Source organism: Salvelinus namaycush, chromosome 18 (assembly GCF_016432855.1).
Source record: "Salvelinus namaycush isolate Seneca chromosome 18, SaNama_1.0, whole genome shotgun sequence".
NCBI lineage: Eukaryota > Metazoa > Chordata > Actinopteri > Salmoniformes > Salmonidae > Salvelinus > Salvelinus namaycush.
In genome coordinates this window covers 9,327,180-9,340,170 of record NC_052324.1, presented here as the reverse complement: position 1 = coordinate 9,340,170, position 12,991 = coordinate 9,327,180, and positions in this window count along the sequence as shown.

Sequence of the window (12,991 nt, the reverse complement as noted above, 5' to 3'; positions counted from 1 at the left end):
TCAAATTTCTGCCCTGCTAGAGCTGCCACGGTAACCTGCAAGTGCTTTTATTGTGAAATTAAAATGTCTAGGAGCAACAACGGCTCAGGCGCAAAGTGGTAGGCCATACAAGCTCACAGAACGGAACCGGGGAGTGCTGACACGCGTAGTGCATAAAAATAATCTGTTCTCGATTGCAACACTCACTACTACTCAGTTCCAAACTGCCTCTGGAAGCAATGTCAGGACAATAACTGTTAGTCTGGAGCTTCATGAAATGGGTTTCCATGGCTGAGTAGCCTAAGATCACTGTGTGCAATGCCAAACGTTGGCTGGAGTGGTGTAAAGCTTGCCGCCATTGGACTCTGGAGCAGTGGAAACGCGTTCTCTGGAGTGATGTATCATGCTTTACCATCTGACAGTCCGACGGATGAATCTGGGTTTGGCGGATGCCAATTGTAAAGTTTGGTGAAGGAGGAATAATAGTCTGGGGCTGTTTTTCAGGGTTTGGGCAAGGCCCCTTGGTTCCAGTGAAGGGAAATCTTAATGCTACCGCATACAATGACATTCTAAGACAATTCTGTGCTTCCAACTTTGTGGCAACAGTTTGGGTAAGGCCTTTTCCTGTTTTAGCATGACAATGCCCCCGTGCACAAAGCGAGGTCCGTACAGAAATGGTTTGTATAGATCCCACCAAACACCTTTGGGATGAATTCGAAAGCCGACTGCGAGCCAGGCCTAATTGCCCAACATCAGTGCCTGACCTCACTAATACTCTTGTGGCTGAATGAAAGCAAGTCCCCTCAGGAATGTTCCAACATCTAGTGGAAAGCCTTCCCAGAAGAGGGGTGGTTGTTATAGCAGCAAATGGTGGACCAACTCCATTTTAGTGCCCATGATTTTGGAATGAGATGTTCGACGTGCAGGTGTCCATATACTTTTGGTCATGTGATGTGTATATGTGTTGAACAACAATATGAACACAACATGCAACTATTACAATTATTTTACTGAGTTACAGTACATATAAGGAAATCAGTCAATTTTTATAAATAAATTAGGCCCTAATCTATGGATTTTACATGACTGGAAAGGGGGGCAGCCGTGGGTGGGCCTGAGGGGATAGGCACACCCACTACGCAACAAGGCCAACCCACTGCGGAGCCAGGCCCAACCAATCAGAATAAGTTTTTCCCCTCAAAAAGGCTTTATTACAGACGTAATTACTCCTCGTAATGTGCAATACAAGACTGTACAAAGTCAATTATGCAAATACTGCATGCTAGAAAAAAATGATCTATATACAGTAACAGTCAAAAGTTTGGAGAAACCTACTGATTTCATGTTTTTTTTCTTTATTTTTTTACTATGTTCTATATTGTACAAAAATATTGAAGACATCAAAACTAAATAACACATATGGAATCATGTAGTAACCAAAAAAGTGTTAAACAAATAAAAATATATTTTATTTTTTAGATTCTTCAAAGTAGCCACCCTTTGCCTTGATGACAGCTTTGCACACACTTGGCATTCTCTCAACCAGCTTCATGAGGTTGTCACCCGGAATGCATTTCAATTAACAGGTGTGCCTTGTTAAAAGTTCATATGTGGAATTCTGAATGCGTTTGAGCAATCAGTTGTGTTGTGACAAGGTAGGGGTGAAGATAGTCCTATTTGGTAAAAGACCAAGTCAATTTGACCAATCGTCTTGATTCAGTCTTATGTAGCAAAATTTGAAATTGTGTTTTTTATAAAATGGTATATCATACACTGCATTTGAAGAACAATGGGAAAGTCATTCTGCTTTGAATGTTGATAAACTTGTAACCTCACTTTTGAAAAAAGGGATTTGAATGTTTTGGTACGTACTGGAGAGCTCTTCTTTGTCTACACCCATTCAGCATACGTTTAGCTCCATCTCTTGGAGGGTTGATCTGAGTGTTCTGTCCTAACAACAGCAATCAAGCACCCAAGCTAACTGGTTAACAGTTGTCGCAGTGAAATTATATTAAAATTGACACTTACATGGTGGAGTCTTTTGTTAAGACATGTAGCTAGCTAGCTAGCTAAACAAGGCAGCATAATCACAACTCATGACGTTACTACCCTGCATGAATCTGCTAACCAACTAGGTTCAAAGTTAGCTATATAACATTAGGCTATAACAAGCAAGGCAAATGGCTCTGAGATACGAATAATAAGATCATACACGTAACGTTAGCTATTAGAAAATGGAGCCTCACAGCTTCCAGTAAACAGTTGCTTTCAAGCTAGAGCCAATTGAGGTAAAACAGTAATTCTGCTCATAGATTACACACCCAGCACAAAGCGGGAGGTAAAAAAAATACTTACTAGTCACCAATTGTATTAGTATAAAATAATTTCCCTTATTTTTGGAGTGTACAATATAGCTCAGTATTTGTATTATTTATTATATACAATTTTTTTGCCTCATCTTTATCAAGGGTGACAATAATTCTGGACCTGGCTGTATTTAATCTACATGCAATAATATAAAATATGCAGTGAGTTAAGATTAGATAAAACATAAATCTAAGGATAATTATACATAGTAGTCAATAGGAAAGATGGATCCTCGCTTTTCTTTATTTTCCAGAGATCAAGGCTCAATTGATTTTTATGAGAGAAAACAATATGATGGGGGATGGGACTGTCTATGCTTCTATGAAGCTCCTTTCGTATAAATCACCTTTCACATGAGAATAGAACTGGAATCTGAAGGGGCTGGCCCGCAAAAAATGGCAACAACGTTAAGAAGTAATGTATAGGATGTCTCCTGTCTCTACACTCTACAGTAACACCGTCACAAAATGAGATAACTTGCTGTGTTTACTTGATGCAACCTTGCTAGAGTGAAAGGGATTATTGTTATCTTAATATTCACAAAGCTTGATGGAAGCATTGGAATCTTTTTTACCTGGTAACGAGTGTGATATCACAAATTTTTGTATTACATCTCTACTGGGCCTCACCTGCGGGCTGCACTGGTTGAAAAAACAACTGACATCAGCAATAAAGAAATGAACAAACGCCTCGTGCCACACATCCGACCCGCGGGGGGTCAGGTAGTGCAAATTAACAGCAGAGATGTGAGCCTGTGCCTCGTGTCCTCACCTTATGTGTCAGAAACAAGGCTTTGTCAAGATGTCAGCCAGCCCCTGACTGCCTCTCTCTCTCTCTCTCTCTCTCTCTCTCTCTCTCTCTCTCTCTCTCTCTCTCTCTCTCTCTCTCTCTCTCTCTCTCTCTCTCTCTCTCTCTCTCTCTCTCCCTCTCACTGTCTCTCACTCTCTCTCCAACCCCTTCTCTCTCACACTTTCCATTGGTTTAAATAGCATCTTAAACCCCTGGATGAGAGCATCCTCATTCCAAACCCAACTGGAGCTTTTGACACTGGGAACAACCTATCAATTCAACATGTTGCAGTGTGCTTGGTGAAGGAGCAGCATTTCCTCCTTTTTTTCTTCCTCTAATATGACTTACGACAACACACATCTGCATATTTAAAAACTCTCAGCCCAATATAACAAACTCGGGATCAAAAAGTAAACAAGCAAAACTGAAGATAAACAAACAGATAATGATAAGCTAACCCAGAGACACTTCTCATAAAACTTGCTGCGAGGATCATACTGTTTTCATTCTAGATAATTTGGGGCTTGTTGCGGAGGGGTGGTGATTCATGTGTTTGAATCAGTGGTGTTACACAATAGTACTGAGCAACTAGCTAAATCTTTTGTGTGCGACTGTCACAATAACCACACAGATCCTGTGAGATAGTTGGATACGTACAGTTCTTTGCCCAGCGTGCTTAATGGCAAAACAACAAAAATAAGGTTGGTGGGCAAAACCAGTTTCCGTGGTTACCTTCTGTCTCTGATGTAGCTGCCTGTAATGTCATCTAACAAACATGGCTGACATTTACCGCCCTGTGAACTTGTTACTTAAGACGTTTTGTGTACTTCGGACTTGAATACCGTAAAAATTGATTGAAGAATAACCATCCATCTATAGCTCTGAACAAATGCACTGTCGTCACATCAATAGACATGCGATGGAGAGGATGACGTGGTAGCCTTTCTTGTGATGGAGGGTAAGGGGATGTAATGCTTTTTACCATCCATGGGATATCAAATGGCGCTGACTCAGGTTTGCACCCTGTTTTTGGTGTGTTCTGCTCCATCAAACAACACCCACCCAAGTGAGTCTGACTAGGCCTAACCCAGGACAATACTCTCTCACTGGGTCCAATTCCACCTGACTGACTGCATGCTGCCACTTATGCACTTAACGCTAGTGCTCTCTCTCTCTCTCTCACTCTCTCTCTCTCTCTCTCTCTCTCTCTCTCTCACACACACACTCTCACTTTCTAAATCTTTCACTATATCTCTCATCTTTTTTTCTTGTCAAATCTCTTCTTCCACCCTCTATCGCTCTCCCTCTCTGCCTTCTCTTTTTTTTTCTGTCTCTGTCCCTCCAACTCTCTGTCGATTTGTGTTCATAAATACTTAACGTAACTCCCTATTCATAATTTAGTCATCACAAGTAAGAAGCGGATGAACTGTCTCATGCTGCCGGCCAGCTTTTGTGGAGATTTGCGATGTCATGTCCAACCAGATTTGAAAGAGATTATGACAGAATAAGTAGAAAAGGGACATTTCCTCCAACTTCCTGTTAAAATAAAAGATTACTGACTACTTCAACTCAGAGAGTTAGTTCTCAAGAAAATAATGAAAAAGTACACTCTTGACCATACAAAATATTACCCTGACTGTAGTCGCATTGTTAAAACCACAGGTGAAATAATGTTACCCGCGCACATGCATGTATTTAAGGATATGGGTAATAATGCATTCAAGTATTCATGCACACACACACACACACACACACACACACACACACACACACACACACACACACACACACACACACACACACACACACACACACACACACACAATCTTGTGTAACTAATACTTTGGACACACAATTCAGTCCCATTCAAAATCCTATTTTCCCTTAACCTAACTCTGACTCCTAACCCTAAAACTAACCCTAGCTCCTAACCCTGATTTTAACCCTGAAACTAATTTTAACCTTAAACCCCTTAGAAATAGCATTTGACATTGTGGGGATTAAAAAATGTCCCCAGTTGGTCAAATTTTTGTTCGTTTACCATTCTTGTAGGGACTTCTGGTCCCCACAAGTATAGTTAAACACGTCCACACACACACACTCACTCACACACACACACACACACACACACACACACACACACACACACACACACACACACACACACACACACACACACACACACACACACACACACACCAGTCAGCACCTTGACCTGATTAAGCAAAATTAAGCAAAATCCCTGTTCCACCCTCATCCCCCCCCCCCCTCCGGCTTAGGTCTCAGGTAAAGACCACAGAGGCAAAGTCATTGTTGTGTCTCCTCGCTAATGGCGTTAATATTTGTGTGGCCCATAAATAACATAAAAAATAGGCACATAAAAATAATGAATGAAAAGCAAATGGAAGTGGAGCACTGAGATGCATGATTACGCATAGCAGCGACAAATTACTCACGGAAAAGGGTGGGGTTCGCAGAACAGTCATTACTCCGCACAGCGAGCATGGTCTGCCTAACACCCGTGTTTCCCTACTAACCGCTCACCCAAATTAGCCCTCACACACCCCGGGGATCCTCCGCAACACACAACACCACACCAGGCCCAGACAAGAGGGGGAGGAGAGAAGGGATGGAGCGCAGAGATCGGGCTTACATCCCCCCTTGTTCACTTAAAAACGATACAGTAAAGCATCTGAGATCTTATGGGCATTACATGAATGACATTTTCCAAGTTATTTAGCTGGATTTGACTTTTAACTGTTTGAGTTAGAGAGATTAAGAGAGAGAGAGAGAGAGAGAGAGAGAAAGGCAGTGAGGCAGTCATGGACTGGCTGATATCAGCAGACAGGTGAGGACATGAGGTAACTCACCTCTCTCCTGTTCACTTGCACTCACCCACTCCACGGGTCATACATGTGGTTGGATTTTTTTATTTTATTTTTAATGCTCATCACAGTTGGTCTTTGAATTATAACGCCTGAAACTCCTCCCTCATCAACAACGATCCCATGGCGTTGCTCCTAGCAACAGCATACAGTCCAGCTTTTCCACTAAGGTGGCTCAGCGTTCCCTACTTGTTGGAAGCAAGCTATAATCGGTTATATACTTCTGTAGCATCTTATTTCAATGAACATTTATGCCACTAAAATGTTTTGCACGTAGAGGTGGTGGTGGGAGGGAGGGGGTAACCAAATCTCGCTTAGGGCCCCCAAAAGGCTAGAGCTGGGCCTGTACAGTACATCACAGTATTTCCTATCCCGCATGCATAATTACTAGACATCAGAGCTCATCATAAAGAATCTACCCCAATGCTTACACTGCCTTGCTAAAACAATGAGGAACTCCAAACATCAACTGCATTATCCTCAAGATATGACACAGAGGAAAGCAACAAAGGTCTGTCGTGCCAACACCTGGGAACTGACCAGGAGGGTGTAACATTCAGAGAGGCATGTATTGTGCAGCACAAAAATAATTGCCTGTCTGGTAGAATAGGGAATTGTGATAGCACTATTCGATATATTTCTTTTTCCTTTATTCTTTTGACTTCACTCAATCCAGCACAGGTCTATATGACGCTTCTCCTCCTCCTTCGTCTCCATCCCAGAAGGGTCGATGTGGGGTCGATGTGATTGGGTTACGGTGCACCAGAGCATTGATCCAGCAGGTTACCCAGGGGGTACAGGATTGATGGAGAGAGAACTGAAGGAAAAAAGAGATCACACAGTGAGCCTGACCCCAATGGACTCTGGGAAGTCACTACAAGCACCTTGCCAAAGAGCAAAGAAACAGTGGAACAAAGACAAGCACTTTACTCTGAGAGAATGGAGGTCGAGAGGTATTGTGATTACATGTATTTTTTTATCAGAGAACAGAATTAATTGTAATATGTTGGATCTATACCTTAGTGTCGGATTAACCTTGCCTGGTTTGTTTACCAACTTCAATAGACCATGAAGCATGAGGTTATCAGATACAGGATCTGATATTTGTATCTAATATGGTATTTTTCAATTTTTTTATTAAAACACTATGTTATAACAGCATTATGATTAACCCGAAAGACGCTGAGACATTTCAATGTTGCCAGAAGACAGAATGATAGACCATGGAATTAGTTCAGAACGTATATTTTTCCCCTCCTGAAGTATACTTTTGCAATATAGCAGAATTTCTTGAATTAAACAGAATAACAGTGTATATAGCCCACTAACTTTAAAATAAAATAAAATGTTTTTCTTCTACTAGTGGCTCATTTGTCATTAATTTGCATCAATTACTGATTCAGGCACTCAGTGTTCAGAATATAACTCGCAAAGACATAATTTATCACGGACTCACTGTCACTTCAATACAAAGGGACTTGATTGCTATGTCCATACATCTACATTTACATTGTGAGGAATATAGCAACATATAGGTCATTATTTCTTTGTGAGAATGAATGAGAAACATTGTGTCAGGGGACATTTAAGTAGAGCTATTATTTTAAATGTTTAGAAAGCTTGGATTATTTTGAATAGTGATACAAACTGTTAGATTCAAAAAACCACTGCATGAGCTTTGAAAGTTGAATAAGGTCTTACATTAACCTCCTGGCCTTATTATCTCTCTCTCTCTCTCTCTCTCTCTCTCTCTCTCTCTCTCTCTCTCTCTCTCTCTCTCTCTCTCTCTCTCTCTCTCTCTCTCTCTCTCTCTGTGTGTCTTTCTCTTTCCCTCACGTGCACCCACACAGACACACACACACACACACACACACACACACAAGACTGGGTAAGCACAAAAATCTATTAATGTTGACAGACTACGTTGGTCGATCCACTCCTGATTCCTCTGCCAGGAAACGTCTGTTTGTATGTGTTCAATGTGTGTGTTTTCTGTGTGTGTGTTGTCACCAAGTGAGAGAGAGAGCCTATCCCCCTACATGCTGACTCCAAAGACAAGCATGGATCTTATTACTCTATGCCTTGGGACCATACACACGCACGCACGCACGCGCGAACGCGCACACACATACGTATGGTATGTGCTCTCTCTCTATATCGCTCTGCTCTGCACTTGGTGGTCAAACATATCTTTATCAAATGAATGTACTGTATGTTTTCATTTAATCATGAAAATTCCTTGCAGTGAAATCATGATATGATAAATGCCCAATGCCCTTTTTCTAATGTCATATTTGAGACTGAATTTAATCTCTATATATAACTCCTTAATTTACTTAAATCTCGCAAGGTGGGTGGTTTGAGGTGGGAAAGACAAATATAGTTAAAGAAAATATACAAGGTGTAAGAGCAAGAGAAGGAGTGTTGATGCAGAATGTAGGGGACAACAAGGGGAAACTGTGGTTTCGTGAGGCCACTACCCCCTTCTTGCTTAAGAAAACTACAACATAGTGGAATTTACACTGGATATGACTGCTTTGATATACAGAATGCAGACGTCAATGGAAACCAAGCACTTTTTTAATTTTTTTATACGTTACTGTAAAGAATATTTCCCTTTTTAGGCTCAATCCCTTTTTTCCCTTCCCCCTTGATATTATTCTCTCATCCTTCTTCTACAGATTCTACATGCTCTCTCCTTTTCATATCCAGACGTTCATATTCAATCATCCTCTCCTCTGCTCTGCTCTCCTTGCTCTCCTCTTGGTTGGTCCGGCAGCGTTCACTGAGACAGATCTGAGGCTGCTCTGGCGGTGACAGAAGTAGGCTGACCACACCGGCGCTGGCCCAATCAGGGCCGTTCTGCATAGTAATGTGTTGCAGGGGAGGGATAATGAAGTTCCCAGCCTGCCGGCTGGAAGGGTATCCTCCGGTGTGCCATGTGATTTATCTCATCTGTCAAGAGCCAGGACAGCCAGGACTTGTCCTTCCCCATGGTCCCTGGGAACAGGAGCCAACACAATAGAAGGGCTGGATTCAAAACCTGGAGCAGCCCACTGGACAGCAGTTTTCACCTTACAGTACTGGCAACCCTCATACTATAGTTCAGGGAACTATGTAAAATACAATAGGATAGGGGACCACTTTCCGTGGTTTACTACTGCAGCACAGAGTATGCTATCAATTTGTCAAACAAACACTGTGCTTGTACCTTAGAGCAGGATACAGCACACAACACAAGAATGCCTGATGCTGTACACGCACTGGTGGAAATCCCAGGATGCTTGTTAAGAGAAGTTTCCAACATCACAAGTCAAACTGAGACAATTTGTCCTTTACATGTTCTTGACATGTGTGTCAGTCCAGGATAAAAAATATGTTAGGCACGCATGTAGTTAATCCACTTTTGGAGTACAATTTGTAATTCCGATTGATAGACCTCATTTATCATGTCTGTGTATGTCAATTTGTGTGTAGGTCTATCGCTTGCAAATAATTCAGTCAAGATTGATATACGTAATATGTTTCTGAGTGTATGAGTATTTGTGTGTATGAGTAATTTTGTGAGTATGAGTGTTCCTCTTCGCTCTACGTCATGCCTGTCTGCCTGCGTCAGGTGTCCGAACCATGCTCCATACAGCCCTCTGTCTCCAAGGCCTGGCTCGGTTGCTTTACATATTTTTCTCAGGCTTGACCTTGGACAAAATAGTTAAATTAGCCCAATGAAGCAGATAATGAGTTCATTTAGGTAATTACGCATTCAGGTGGAATGAAAAAAACTGTAAATATGCCTGAGGTCTATTCCACGTCGGCCAGACTAAATTATGAAGATGCTAAATAAAAATAATTAGCTTTTTTTCTAGACTCACTTCTAACAAGGAGCTACATGAGATCTAAGTTGAACGGACTCCTTCAGATTGCCTCACGTTTTCTAATTAAAAAGAAATGCTAGGAATTGTTTTGCATATTGCAATTTTCAATCGACAAGTTATGCTATTAGCTCTTAATTAGATATTAATTAAATGTAGATTGCACAAATACGAAAAACACAACCATGTCCATATAAGGTAAAGCACCAACACCAAATGTAACATTGTTCTTCTTGGAAGTGAGTGTTTGTTGTGGACATACTGTACCCCCATCACTACACAGCGCTCACGCATTGCTATGACATGTAGATTGTATCGCAGTGCTAGCTGCGTCATTACAGATCCTGGTTCGATCCCAGGCTGTTTCGCAGTCGGCCGTGACCGGTAGACCCATGACGCGGCGCACAATTGGCCCAGCATCGTCTGGGTTAGGGGAGGGTTTGGCCGGCCGGGTAATCCTTGTCCCATCGCGCTCTAGTGATTCCTGTGGCGAGCCGGGCACAATGCACACTGACACAGTGTGCCAGGTGTACGGTGTTTGCTCTGACAGACTGGTGCGGCAGGCTTCCAGGTTAAGCGAGCATTGTGACAAGAAGTGGTACGGCTTGGCGGGGTCGTGTTTCGGAGGTCGCACGGCTCTCAACCTTCACCTCTCCCGAGGCCATCTAGCAGTGTCAGCGATGCGACAACTACAAATTTGATATCACAAAATTGGGGAGAAAAAGGGGTAAAATATATAGAGATTTTTTTTAACTAACAAAAAAAACAGAAGCTTCACACATCGCCCACGCTACGTTGGTACATTCACAGTGTAGCATTCAACTGACAACGAACATGACCCAAAATTTTAAAACGTTCCCGCCACTCCTGCCGTTTCTACTGACATCCCCCAAAGAAATAAAAACTGACTCTCGGAGAATGAGTGCACAACTAGTAAATAGTCTTGCTTATACACAAAACATTAAAAGGACACCTTCTCTTTTTAATGACAGACTGACCAAGTGAATGCAGCTGAAAGCTATGATCCCTTATTGATCAGTTGTTAAATTGACATCAGTCAGTGTAGGTGAAGGGGAGAAGATAGGTTAAAGAAGGATTTTTAAGCCTTAAGACAATTGAGACTTAGGTTGTGTATGTGTGCAATTCAGAGGGTGAACGGGCAAGACAAAAGTGCCTTTGAATGGGTATGGTAGTAGGTGCCAGGCACACCGGTTTGTGTCAAGAACTGCAACGCTGCTTGGTTTTTCAAGCTCAACAGTTTCCTGTGTATCAAGAATGCTCCTAAGGGCATGCAGCCAACTTGACACAACTGTGGGAAGTTTGAGTCAAAATGGGCCAGCATCCCCGCGGAACGCTTTCGACACCTTGTAGAGTCCATGTCACGATGAATTGAGGCTGTTCTGAGGGCAAAATGTTTTGTACACTCGGTATACATGTCAGTCAGGTGGCTAGCTGCCCGCAACAGACTTCTATCGCAGTAACGTTGAAGGGCTGAGGCTAGTATGACATAGCCAGCCAGAAGGATGAAGTAAGAAGCTAACGTTAAACAGAGACTAACTCAGCAGGAGCAAAAGATAAGCTACTAAGGTCTCATAATAATTGCTTTACAGAGAGTAGGCTACAGAGACAGACAGTGATGTGGTGCTCAGTGGTGAGGCTGAGGCAGGCTGCAATGCACGCAGAAGAAAGCAGAGGAGCCCGAGAGAGAGAGAGGAAGCAAGCAGAGAGAGGTTTGTACAGTGGTTCCAAAACTTGGGGTCGGGGCCACGTGGGGTCCACTGAGAAAATCTGTACTAATCTTTTCAAACAAGTTATGAACTTTAAAAAGGAAGATATGCTTGAATATGAACATCTCCACATGCCCTACATTCCCTATAGGCCTACGTTTACATTCAAATGCAATCAGAATGCAAACAATACAGTTTTTAAAAAATGTAATAGGTTTTCATTTATATCGGTGGTTATTCGTCTTATCTCGATCGCCCACTGGAGTTTATAGTTTACCGGTTACCCACCTTTTTTTTATACCACTGGAGTACATCACTAATATTATTACAGAATCATAAGTAATATTCTAATAATTAATGTGGAATTAAATCAAATTAAATTGTATTGGTCACATACAGATATTTAGCAGATGTTACTGCGGGTGTAGCAAAAGTATATACATATGAAATTAGTAAAGCAGTATGTAAACAATATTAAAGTGACTAGTGTTCCATTATTAAAGTGACCAGTGATTCCAAGTCTATGTATATAGGGCAGGAGCCTCTAAGGTGCAGGGTTGAGTAACTGGTTGGTAGCCGGCTAGTGATGGCTATTTAAACAGTCTGATGGCCTTGAGATTTAAGCTGTTTTTCAGTCTCTCTGTCCCAGCTTTGATCCACCTGTACTGACCTCGCCATCTGAATGATAGTGGGGTGAACAGGCTGTGGCTTGGGTTGTTGTTGTCCTTGATAATCTTTGTGGCCTTCCTGTGACATCGGGGGCTGTAGGTGTGCTGGAGGGCAGGCAGTGTGCCCTTTGTGATGTGTTGGGCATACCGCAGCACCGTCTGGAGAGCCCTGCGGTTGTGGGCGGTGCAGTTGCCATACCAGGCGGTGATACAGCACAACAGGATGTTCTCAATTGTGCGTCTGTAAAGTTTGTGAGGGTCTTAGGGGCCAAGACAAATTTCTTCAGCCTCCTATCTGTGTGGGTGGACCATTTCAGATCTTCAGTGATGTGTACGCCAAGGAACTTGAAGCTTTCCACATTCCCCACTGTGTCACGTTCCTGACCTGTTTTCTGTTGTTTGGTATGTGTTTTATTGGTCAGGGCGTGAGTTTTGGGTGGGTAGTCTATGTTATGTGTTTTCTATGTTGGGTTAATGGGTTGCCTGGTATGGCTCTCAATTAGAGGCAGGTGTTTGGCGTTTCCTCTGATTGAGAGTCATATTAAGGTAGGTTGTTTCACATTGTTTGTTGTGGGTGGTTGTCTTCCGTGTCAGTACATGTTACCACACGGGACTGTTTCGGTTTGTCTGTTCCTGTTCGTGTGTTCTTCGTTTCATGTAAGTTCGTAAGTTTAGGTCTGTTTAGTTCGTTTTGTTATTTTGTATTT